Genomic DNA, 12035 nt, shown 5'->3' on the forward strand with positions numbered 1-12035 from the left:
TGATGAGAGGCGAAGCCTGTTGTTCATTGTTCAGTTGCTAAGCCATGTCCGATTCTTTGTGACCTCATGGACTGTAGCATGCTAGGCTTCCCCATCCTTCAATATCTCCTAGAGTTTGCTCAAACTCATGTCTGTTGAGTCAGTGGTGCCTTTCAACCATCACATCCTCTATCATCCCCTTCTCTGCCTGCTCTCAATCATTCCCAGCATCAGGGTCTTTTCCAGTGAGTCGGCTCTTCATATCAGGTGGCAGGTATTGGAACTTCAGCTTCAGCATCAGCCTTTTTTTTTTTTCAGCGGTGGGAAGGTTGAACTGGGTCTTCCTTGCTGCGCACAGGCTTTCTCTAGTTGCAGCGAATGAAGGTTACTCTTTCTCGTGGTGCATGAGCTTCTCATGGTGGTGTCTTCTCTTGTTGCACAGCACAGGCTCTAGGCACGAGTGCTTCAGTAGTTGTAGCACACGGACTCAGTAGTTGCGGCTCGAAGGCTCTAGAGCGTGGACTCAGAAGTTTGCCACATGGACTTCATTGCTCCATGGCACGTGGAATCTTCCCTGACCAGGGAGCAAACCCTGCATTGGCAGGCAGATTCCTATCCATTGCACCAGCAGGGAAGTCCAATGCCTAGCTTTTCTTCTGAATTACTCTGTTCTTTGTGCAGTGAACAGATGGGGTGTATGACAGTGACTAAGAAATACCCATACCAAGATTCCCAAATTTCATACCACTTTGTGAACATGGAAGAGACTAGACAAACTGCTCTGAACTGAACTTGCCATAGACAAGCATTCAAGGTTGAAATCTTGTCTCTCTCTGCCTTACTCAGTGTGCTTCTCCACATGGCATCCTCCCAGAACTGCCCTTATTGAGAATAACAAGGACAGCTGCCTGGGATTGAATATTTATATGTGCCACACAGGCACATGAGAGGCACTTATATTTCCTGTGTGATTTAATCTGTAACACAGCACTGTAAGGGACATAAAACAATTCCCATTTTATAGGAGAGGAAACAGGCTTAGTGAGGCTAGGTAATTTGTCAGAGTCACCCAGCTTCTGAAGAGTCAGAACTTTACCTTGAAAACTAACTCTATTGCATTACAGATTGAGTTCTTTAACTAGTGCACCTATTGTCCTTCCAAATCCATTCTCTTAATGACCCATACCAGTGAGGTTTTAAAATGAAAGTAACTCTAAACAAACTGATTCATTTTAAACTATGAAACCTGATAGGGAGGGTAGACTTTACATTGTGCTAAGAATATCTGATGCCCCTAAATAGATCTAATTGGTGAATTTTCAGACATTTAACAAAATGTTTAAAAATGTGGCAATTTTGTCCCCAAAGCATATATTGAATGCCAGGCATTGGGGATGCAAGATGATAGTCACCTTATTTACATCACTTGCAAACAGGGAAACAGATGAAAGAGGGGATTTTGAAAGAATATGGAAAAGGCTACTTCCTGGCTATGTTGGTGCTATAACTGAGGGGCACCTGAGCTTGCCTAGGAGCTGAAGATGACTGCCTGCAAGAGCTAAGGCCTGAGCAGAGCTGAACAGAAGAGGTGTGCCGGGCAGAGGGAACATGAACCATGTAAATGGTGTCTACAGTGGATGACAAGCACTTTGGTGTCACCCAGCAGAAATTGATGGAAGGAGGTGGGAGACAAGAGGCAGGCAAGATCTGGTCATGGAAGGCTTTGTTGGCTGGCGAGCCTGGACTTTATCTGAGAAACCATTTGGCAAATACAAGTTATCTTCAAGTGGATATGGTGAGGCCAGATTTGTATTTTGAAATGGCTGCTCTGGTGGCTGAACAGATTTGGTCAGGTAAGATCAGAAAAGAAGGCTATTTGTAAGGGATGAGAGCTTGGAGTAGAGCATGTAGGGAAAGGATATTAATTCCTTAAGATGTTTTGGAAGGGGAACAGACAGGACTGAGATTTGTGGCAGGTGTGGGACAAGGAAGGAGTTGCATCCCAGGTTTCTGATTTGAAAATAGGGGAGTTGGTAGAGACAGAAGAAATATATATATATTTATATATATAATATATATAAATATATTTTGAGGATTTAGTTTCCCACAGGTCATCTGTCATGCCTTTTAAAAATGAAAATTGTAAAATCTACCTCAATCGAAATCACTAGGAAATCCTGAGAATAGAGAATCAGTTGAGGTTGAGGCCCTTTTTCTGTGTATCTCTGTGGTGAGCAATATGACCTCCAGTCAGGGAATTCTCTGGCTGTCAGCAGTTAGGACTGTGTGCTTCCATTCCAGGGTTCCCAGGTTTGATCCATGGTCAGGGAAGTAAGATCTCACATGCCAGCAGTGTGGCAAATGATAATAATTTTTGTTTTTATTTCCATTACTCTAGGAGGCATATCAAAAAGGATATTGCTATGATTTATGTCAGTGTTGTGCCTATCTGTTCCTCTAAGAGTTTTATAATATCCGGTCTTACATTTAGGTCTTTAATCCGTTTTGAGTTTATTTTTGTGTATGGTGTTAAAAAATGTTCTATGTTCATTTTTTTTAATGTGCAGCTGTCCAGTTTTCCCAGTACCATTTATTGAAAAGACTCTCTTTTCTCCATTGCTTAGTCTTGCCTCCTTTGTCATCGATTAATTGACCGTGGCGTCCCAGGTGGCGCTAGTGGTAAAGAGCCCACCTGCCAATGTAGGAGACTTAAAGAGACTCAGGTTTGATCCCTGGGTTGGGAAGATCCCCTGGAGGAGGGCATGGCAACCCACTCCAGTATTCTTGCCTGGAGAATCCCATGGACAGAGAAGCCTGGTGGGCTACCATCCATGGGATTGCAAAAGAGTCAGACACGACTGAAGTGACTTACCAAGTGCACAGGTGCATGGGTGAGAATAACTAAATAAATGCAATACAACTACACCTCCAGGAGGGTGGCTAAAATAAAAATGTCAGTACTGAGTGTTGGTTGGTAAGAATGTAGAGTAACCAGAATTTTCATACAGTGCTGGGTGAAAGCATAAATTGGGACAACTTAGGAAACCGTTAACCAAAAACATGCAAAATCAAACATCTGCATTCTCTACGAATCTGCAACTTTACTTCTGTGTTTTACACAAAATGTGTATATATGAGCCCTAAAAGCCATGTACAAAAATTTCATAGCAGTATTGTTTGTAACAGCCCCAAATTGGAGACAACTTAAATGTCCATCAACAGTGGAATGAATAAATAAACTTATACTGTGCTGTATGTCAATTATATCTTAACAAAACTGGGAAAAATCAGCAATAACCCTTCCTTTCCTGAAGAGGAGCAACTACCTAGCCAAGTATTGAGTTAAAAAAAATCTAAGATCTCTAAACGATATCAGTTTCTTGTCTAGTACTCTTGTGACCCCATCAAGGACTAATTATAAAGTTAAACCTCTGTAAGGCCTTAATTGTGGGCTTCCCTCATGAGTCAGACAGTAAAGAATCCCCCTGCCAGTGCAGGAGATGTAGGTTTGATCCCTGGTTGGGAAGATCCCCTGGAGAAGGAAATGGCAACCCACTGCAGTACTCTTGCCTGGAAAATCCCCTGGACAGAGGAGCGCAGCAGGCTACAGTCCACGGGGTCAAAAACAGTCAAACACGACTGAGCAACTAACACTTAGGTGGAAAAAGGAGATGGTAGGGGGTAAAAACGGAGAAGGAAATGGCAACCCACTCCAGTACTCTTGCCTGGAAACTCCCACGGACGGAGGACCCTGGTAGGCTGCAGTCCATGGGGTCGCTAAGAGTCAGACACGACTGAGCGACTTCACTTTCACTTTTCACTTTCATGCATTGGAGAAGGAAATGGCAACCCACTCCAGTGTTCTTGCCTGGAGAATCCCAGTGATGGCGGAGCCTGGTGGGCTGCCGTCTATGGCGTCGCACAGAGTTGGACATGACTGAAGCGACTTAGCAGCAGCAGCAGCAGGGGGAAAAAAAGAAGGGAATTAGTTAACACATGTGATAGAGACAGAGTAAAGGGACATAGTAGATGATTAACTGGTGAATCCCACTAGGAGACTGTGAGTAGAAAAAAAGATGAGAGACCCCTGTAAGCTAATGATTACTCAAGAAAGCAGGTTTGCTTCACCACAAAACCAAGCAGGCTTGCTTAAGTTAACAAAACCATGCAACGGAAGCAGGAGACATGCTCCCAAATAATGAAACGATGATGGCATGAGCCCCACATCCTGTGCGGTGAGCTCAGTAAGCTAATGGTCCCTAGGACACACTCTCTGCACACATTAAAAAAATTATAATTTGTGGACCTAGCTTGATGGAAATGGCAACCCACTCCAGTGTTCTTGCCTGGAGAATCCCAGGGATGGCGGAGCCTGGTGGGCTGCCGTCTATGGGGTCGCACAGAGTCGGACACGACTAAAGTGACTTAGCAGCAGCAGCAGCAGCTTAATGATGTAGGGACAAGAAAACTTTCCTGCCCAACCTGCTCGAAAAAGACAGAGAAGTTCTTCTTTCTCACTTTTCCTTTGATTATAAAACTGTAGCCCAGTAAGTTCTTAGGGCGCAGCAACCCCATTGCCTGCCTGCTTGTAAACCTCACAAGTGTCCTATTAATCACTTCTTATCTCTCACTTTGCCTTTGGCTGAATTCTTTTTTGCTCTGAGATATAAAGGACTCTGGTGCTGGAGGTCTTTGGAAATCCCTTAATGAGACCCAAATGGTTTCACATATAAACATACGCAGGACATAGCAGAGAAGAATATAAAGGAGAGTTTGTAATTGTCATTTCTACATAAGTAGAGTAAATGAGTAGTAAGTAGGCTGTAGTAGTAGTAGGAGAAGGCAATGGCACCCCACTCCAGTACTTTTGCCTAGAAAATCCCATGGACGGAGGAGCCTGGTAGGCTGAAGTCCATGGGGCTGCTAAGAGTTGGACACGACTGAGCGCCTTCACTTGCACTTTTCACTTTCATGCATTGGAGAAGGAAATGGCAACCCACTCCAGTGTTCTTGCCTGGAGAGTCCCAGGGATGGGGAAGCCTGGTGGGCTGCCGTCTATGGGGTCGCACAGAGTTGGACACGATTGAAGTGACTTAGCAGCAGCAGCAGCAGCAGTAGTAGTAGAATGAGTAGTAAGGCTGAGGGCTTCCCTGGTGGCTCAACTGGTAAAGAATTTGCCTGCGATGCAGGAGACCTGGGTTGGGAAGATCTCCTGGAGAAGAGAACAGCTACCCACGCCAGTATTCTGGCCTGGAGAATTCCATACACTGTATAGTCCATGGGGTTGCAAAGAGTTGGACATGACTGAGCAACCTTCACAGTAAGGCTGAAGCAGATTTTCATGATCTCCCTCTTCCATTACCATGTTTCCTTTGCCTTCAGGCAGCAGACCTTCTGGCTGGAGTTTTACCCAGAGGGGTGACTTGAACTTTTATTTCTGAAGGATCTGAGCTCCAAGCGGTCTTGTCTTCAAGGAACTGGCAGTAATCTTCTGATAACTTCGATGCTGAATTCTAGGAGTCCTCAGGGATCCATTTGTAGTCTTAGTCTGAAACAATGACAGGTGAGATGAGAATTACCTGTCCCCAGAGGGTATCTTCAGGTATAGCGGAGACCCTGCTTCTTTCCAAAAGATGGTGGCAGATTGATTTAACTGTCCAGGAGGATCATAAGGGTTTCAAAATGACCCCCTGCTCATTTTCTTAAGGTACCACCTTATCTCAATCAGTATCCTAAATTTTACATGGTACTGAGATAAGTTCAGTTCAGCTAAGTCGTGTCTGACTCTTTGTGACCCCATGGACTACAGCATGCCAGGCTTCCCTGTCCTTTACTATCTCACAAAGATTGATCAAACTAATGTTCATTGAGTCAGTGATGCCCTCTAACCATCTCATTCTCTGCCACCTTCTTCTCCTTTTGCCTTCAATCTTTCCCAGTATCAGGATACTTTCCAGTGAGTCGGCTTTTTGCATCAGGTGGCCAAAGTACTAACTAAACTACATGTAACTTAGCAACTTATTGGACCAATCTTAAGTTTGGTTTTACAATGATCGGAAAGCTATCTGGGGTTAAAGAACAGAATACTAGATATTTCCCAGGATCCTGCTGTGCCCTGAAATGAAATCTGAGGCATTTGAGGTTATATTCTTTCTTTAAGCTATCCGGTATCATTAAAAGCAGCCATTCCACTTCTCAGGCTATATAAATTCACACCACTGATTGTCAATGTTTGGGTAATTCCCTGGGGGTCCAGTGGTTAGGGCTTTGAGTTTCCACTGCACGGAGCATGGGTGTGATCTCTGGTCAGGAAACTGAGATCCCGCATGCCACTTGGCCAACAAATAAAAAAATAAAAAATAAAAACCCATTGTCTTCTATTCTGTTCTTTGATCGGTGCATTGAATGCTCACAAATCCCTGTTCTCAATAGATAAGAAGTAACTCAAATAGCTATTTAACCCTCCCGAGCTCTTGGCTTTCAGATTCTCATTTATGAATATTGTGGAATTGTTCCCACTTTTGGCTCTACCTGAGCAAGATAATCAAAATTAGATCCCCCATTTTCTGGAGGATTTGTTGCCTGCAACCTACCGTCAATATCAATTTCTGTAAGAGTTGTAGTTCTCAACTGAAAGCCTAAGTAGAAAAGGCAATTATTGGAAGGACATGGAGGGTTCCTTGGTCATGTTCCTATGCCCAGGCAGGCAGGAGGCAGGAAAGAAGTCACTTTTTCGATTTCTGTAGCAGTATGTGGGGGCGCCACTTTCACCTGGATGTAGATAATGGATGTTTCCTAAACCCAGGGTGGGGATTTCTATGCTGTATAGCCAAAACAAAACAAAACATTCCACAATGCCCACTACGTTTTCTACTTCTCTCTTTTAGATTTCAGAATTTTTCAGTTCACACTTCTGGAATTTTTCTATGAGATTCTATATTGCCTGCAGATATTTTTTCCTACTCTTTTCCAGTATTTATGCCTATTTTCTTCAATTTAAGTCTGAATTTGGCAATAAGGAGTTCATGATCTGAGCCACAGTCAGCTCCCAGTCTTGTTTTTGCTGACTGTATAGAGCTTCTCCATCTTTGGCTGCAAAGAATATAATCAATCTGATTTTGGTGTTGACCATCTGGTGACGTCCATGTGTAGTCTTCTCTTGTGTTGTTGGAAGGGGGTGTTTGCTATGACCAGTGCGTTCTCTTGGCAAAACTCTATTAGCCTTTGCCCTGCTTCATTCTGTACTCCAAGGCCAAATTTGCCTGTTACTCCAGGTATCTCTTGACTTCATACTTTTGCATTCCAGTCCCCTATAATGAAAAGGACTCGTGAACTTCCAAATATTCAAGCTGGATTTAAAAAAAAGGCAGATGAACCAGAGATCAAATTGCCAACATCCGCTGGATCATAGAAAAAGAGAGTTCCAGAAAAACATCTACTTCTGCTTTCTTGACTACTCCAAAGCCTTTGACTATGTGGATCACAATAAACTGTGGAAAATTCTTCAAGAGATGGGAATACCAGACCAACTGACCTGCCTCTTGACAAATCTGTATGTAGATCAAGAAGCAAGTTAGAACTGGACATGGAACAACAGATTGGTTTCAAATTGGGAAAGGAGTATGTCAAGGCTATATATTGTCACCTTGCTTATTTAACTTACATGCAGAGTACATCATGTGAAATGCTGGGCTGGAAGAAGCACAAGCTGGAATCAAGATTGCCGGGAGAAATATCAATAACCTCAGATATGCAGATGACACCACTCATATGGCAGAAAGCGAAGAGGAACTAAAGAACCTCTTGATGAAAGTGAAAGAGGAGAGTGAAAAAGTTGTCTTAAAGCTCAACATTCAGAAAACTAAGATCATGGCATCCGGTCCCATCACTTCATGGCAAATAGATGGGGAAACAATGGAAACAGTAAGAGACTTTATTTCTGGGGGCTCCAAAATCATTGCAGATGGTGACTGCAGCCTTGAAATTAAAAGATGCTTGCTCCTTGGAAGAAAAGCTATAACCAACCTAGACAGCATATTAAAATGCAGAGACATTACTTTGCCAACAAAGGTCCATCTAGTCAAAGCTAGGGTTTTTCCAGTAGTCATGTATGGATGTGAGAGTTGGACCATAAAGAAAGCTGAGCGCTTAAGAACTGATGCTTTTGAAATGTGGTGTTGGAGAACACTCTTGAGAATCCTTTGGACTGCAAGTAGATCAAACCAGTTAGTCCTAAAGGAAATCAGTCCTGGGTGTTCATTGGAAGGATTGATGCTGAAGCTGAAGTTGCAATACTTTGGCCACCTGATGCGAAGAACTGACTCATTGGAAAAAGACCCTGGTGCTAGAAAAGATTGAAGGTGGGAGGAGGAGGGGACGACAGAGGATGAGACGGTTGGATGGCATCACCAACTCAATGGACGTGAGTTTGAGTAAGCTCTGGGAGTTGGTGATGGGACAGGGAAGCCTGGTATGCTGTAGTCCATGGAGTCACAAGAGTCGGAAACGAATGAGTGACTGAACTGAACTGATTTATACCTAACTTAAAAAAAAAAACAAAAAAAACATTGTCCAGATATTTCCAAGAAATGCTAGAGTGTACTGATAGCAAGTATTCCTATGTGTTTTATTTTGATGTATAATTGACATGTAACATTACTTTCAGGTGTAAAGCATAATGATTCAATATTTGTATATGTTGCAATATCATCTCTACATTAAATCTAGTTACTGTCTCTCACCATACACAGAAAAATTTTTTTCATTTGAGGAGAACTTTTAAGATGAACTCTCTTAGCAATATAATATTACTAACTACATACATGCTGTACATTACATTCCCATGACATTTTATAATGGGAAGTTTTTATCTCTTGACCCCTCCACCCATTTTGCTCACTCCCCACCCCTTACCTCTACCAACTACCAATGTGCTCTCTGTAAGCTTGGGTTTTGTTTTTACATATAAGTGAGATCATTTAAAAAATATCTTCATGACCCAAATAATCACAATGGTGTGATCACTCATCTAGAGCCAGACATCCTGGAATGTGAAGTCAAGTGGGCCTTTGAAAGCATCACTACGAACAAAACTAGTGGAGGTGATGGAATTCCAGTTGAGCTATTTCAAATCCTGAAAGGTGATGCTGTGAAAGTGTTGCACTCAATATGCCAGCAAATTTGGAAAACTCAGCAGTGGCCACAGGACTGGAAAAAGTCAGTTTTCATTCCAATCCCAAAGAAAGGCAATGCCAAAGATTGCTCAAACTACCACACAATTGCACTCATCTCACACGCTAGTGAAGTAATGCTCAAAATTCTCCAAGCCAGGCTTCAGCAATACCTGAACCGTGAACTTCCAGATGTTCAAGCTGGTTTTAGAAAAGGCAGAGGAACCAAAGACCAAATTGCCAACATCTGCTGGATCATGGAAAAAGCAAGAAAGTTCCAGAAAAACATCTATTTCTGCTTTATTGACTATGCCAAAGCCTTTGACTCTGTGGATCACAATAAACTGTGGAAAATTCTGAAAGAGATGGGAATACCAGACCACCTGATCTGCCTCTTGAGAAATCTGTATGCAGGTCAGGAGGCAACAGTTAGAACTGGACATGTAACAACACACTGGTTTCAAACAGGAAAAGGAGTACGTCAAGGCTGTATATTGTCACCCTGTTTATTTAACTTCTATGCAGAGTACATCATGAGAAACACCGGGCTGGAAGAAGCACAAGCTGGAATCAAGATTGCCGGGAGAAATATCAATAACCTCAGATATGCAGATGACACCACCCTTATGGCAGAAAGTGAAGAGGAACTAAAAAGCCTCTTGATGAAGGTGAAAGAGGAGAGTGAAAAAATTGGCTTAACACTCAACATTCAGAAAACGAAGATCATGGCATCTGGTCCCATCACTTCATGGGAAATAGATAGGGAAACAGTGGTAACAGTGTCAGACTTTTATTTTTCTGGGCTCCAAAATCACTGCAGATGGTGACTGCAGCCATAAAATTAAAAGACGCTTTCTCTTTGGAAGAAAAGTTATGACCAACCTAGATAGCATATTGAAAAGCAGAGACATTACTTTGCCAACAAAAGTCCGTCTAGTCAAGGCTATGGTTTTTCCAGTGGTCATGTATGGATGTGAGTTGGACTGTGAAGAAAGCTGAGCACCGAAGAATTGATGCTTTTGAACTGTGGTGTTGGAGAAGACTCTTGAGAGTCCCTTGGACTGCAAGGAGATCCAACCAGTCCATTCTGAAGGAGATCAGCCCTAGGATTTCTTTGGAAGGAATGATGCCAAAGCTGAAACTCCAGTACTTTGGCCACCTCATGCGAAGAGTTGACTCATTGGAAAAGACTCTGATGCTGGGAGGGATTGGGGGCAGGAGAAGGGGACGACAGACGATGAGATGGCTGGATGGCATCACTGACTCGATGGATGTGAATCTAAGTGAACTCTGGGGGTTGGTGATGGACAGGGAGGCCTGGCGTGCTGCAATTCATGGGGTTGCAAAGAGTCGGACACAACTGAGCGACTGAACTGAATGAACTGAGATCAGTTTTTTGTCTTTGCCTTATGTCATTTAGCATAATGCGCTAGATCTATCCATAATGTTGCAAATGGCAAGATTTTCTTCTTTTTAAAAGCTGAATAATATTCCATTGTATTTATATACCACAGTTTCTTTATCCATTCCTTTAGTGGACACAGGTTTTCATATCTTGGCTATTATAAATAATGCCTCAGTGAACATGGGGGTGTATGTACCTTTTTGAGTTACTGTTTTTTGGATGAATACTCAGGAGTGGAAATGCCAGATCATACAGTAGTTGTATTTTTAGTTTTTTTGAGGAACCTCCAAGTCTTCCCTAGTGGCTGTACAATTTAAATTCCCACCAAGAGTGCATGAGGAGTCTCTTTTTTCCACATCCTCAGCCACACTTGTTCATTGGTCCTCATTTTTAATGAGTCTCTGATCAATGTTTTTTGTGATAACTTTAGCTTGAGGTTGTTTTAAAATAATAAACGAGGGACTCACCCAGCGGTCCAGTGGTTAAGGCCCTGTGCTCCCAAAGCAGGGGGCATGGGTTCGATCCTGGTAGGGGAACCAAGATCCTGCTTGCTGTGCAATGCAGCTGAAAAATAAAACAAAAAATGAAAGTCTATTCCTAGTGTATTAGTTTAGAATCAGGCATGGACATGATGCTTCACCAAATTATTTTTAAACCTCTTTTGAAATGCTCCTACATTTTTCCTTCAGTAAATGTGTATAAATGAATTTTCTTACCTTAAACCATCTCTGCTTTCTTAAACAATTACAGTGGAATATTCTCTGATGACAGTCCAGATTTGATTTGCTAGTATTTTATTCAGGATTGTTGTCTCTATATACCTGTGTTATAGTCTATAGGATTTTTTTTTTTTTTAAGGTGGGGGTCTATGTTATCTCAGAATTTGCTATCAGGATTATACTAGCTTTGTAACAGAGGCTTGTAAATTTGCTGTTTTTTATTGTATGTTAGAACAGTTTACTGTGTGAATCATGCTCCTTGAAGATTTTTAAAAAATACTTAACTGTAAGAATAATAGAATGTTATGCTTCTTTGGTAGAAATATCTTGACAACTACTTCGTTTTCCTCTCATGGTTATTCAGATTTTGTCTTGGTTTAATTTTCACAATTTATATTTTCCTTAGAAACTCATGCAATCACAACTTTAAAATTTGCTGTAAATAATAACCTCATATGGCACTAGTGGTAAAGAACCTGCTTGCCAATGCAGAAGGCTTAAGATTCGGGTTTGATCCCTGGGTCAGGAAGATCCCCTGGAGAAGGAAATGACTGAAGTGACTTAGCATTCACACGTTGAACATCTACCATGTTTAAATCAGCCTGCTAAGCACTGGAAGTGATAACATCCCCACAAAATACAAAATGCCCTCCTTGTTGCTTTATAACCTAGTTTTTAGCTGATATACATAAAGCAAAAATTGCCACTAGGAAAAGCACAAAAGTATAGTTACACATATGAATAATCACAGTAATTGTGACT

At 42.0% G+C, this 12035-nt stretch overlaps 1 protein-coding gene across 1 annotated transcript in view; it reads right to left on the reverse strand.

Annotated features, from left to right (window-relative positions):
• Positions 1 to 11302, reverse strand: part of UBE2W (ubiquitin conjugating enzyme E2 W) — a 119429-nt gene extending 108127 nt beyond the window's left edge. The window contains exon 1 of the mRNA XM_059893338.1: positions 11022 to 11302. The gene's annotated coding sequence lies outside the window, so the exon portion shown is untranslated. The remainder of the gene's footprint in view (positions 1 to 11021) is intronic.
• Positions 11303 to 12035: the final 733 nt, after the last annotated feature.

The sequence above is a fragment of the Bos taurus genome, chromosome 14 (assembly GCF_002263795.3).
Source record: "Bos taurus isolate L1 Dominette 01449 registration number 42190680 breed Hereford chromosome 14, ARS-UCD2.0, whole genome shotgun sequence".
NCBI lineage: Eukaryota > Metazoa > Chordata > Mammalia > Artiodactyla > Bovidae > Bos > Bos taurus.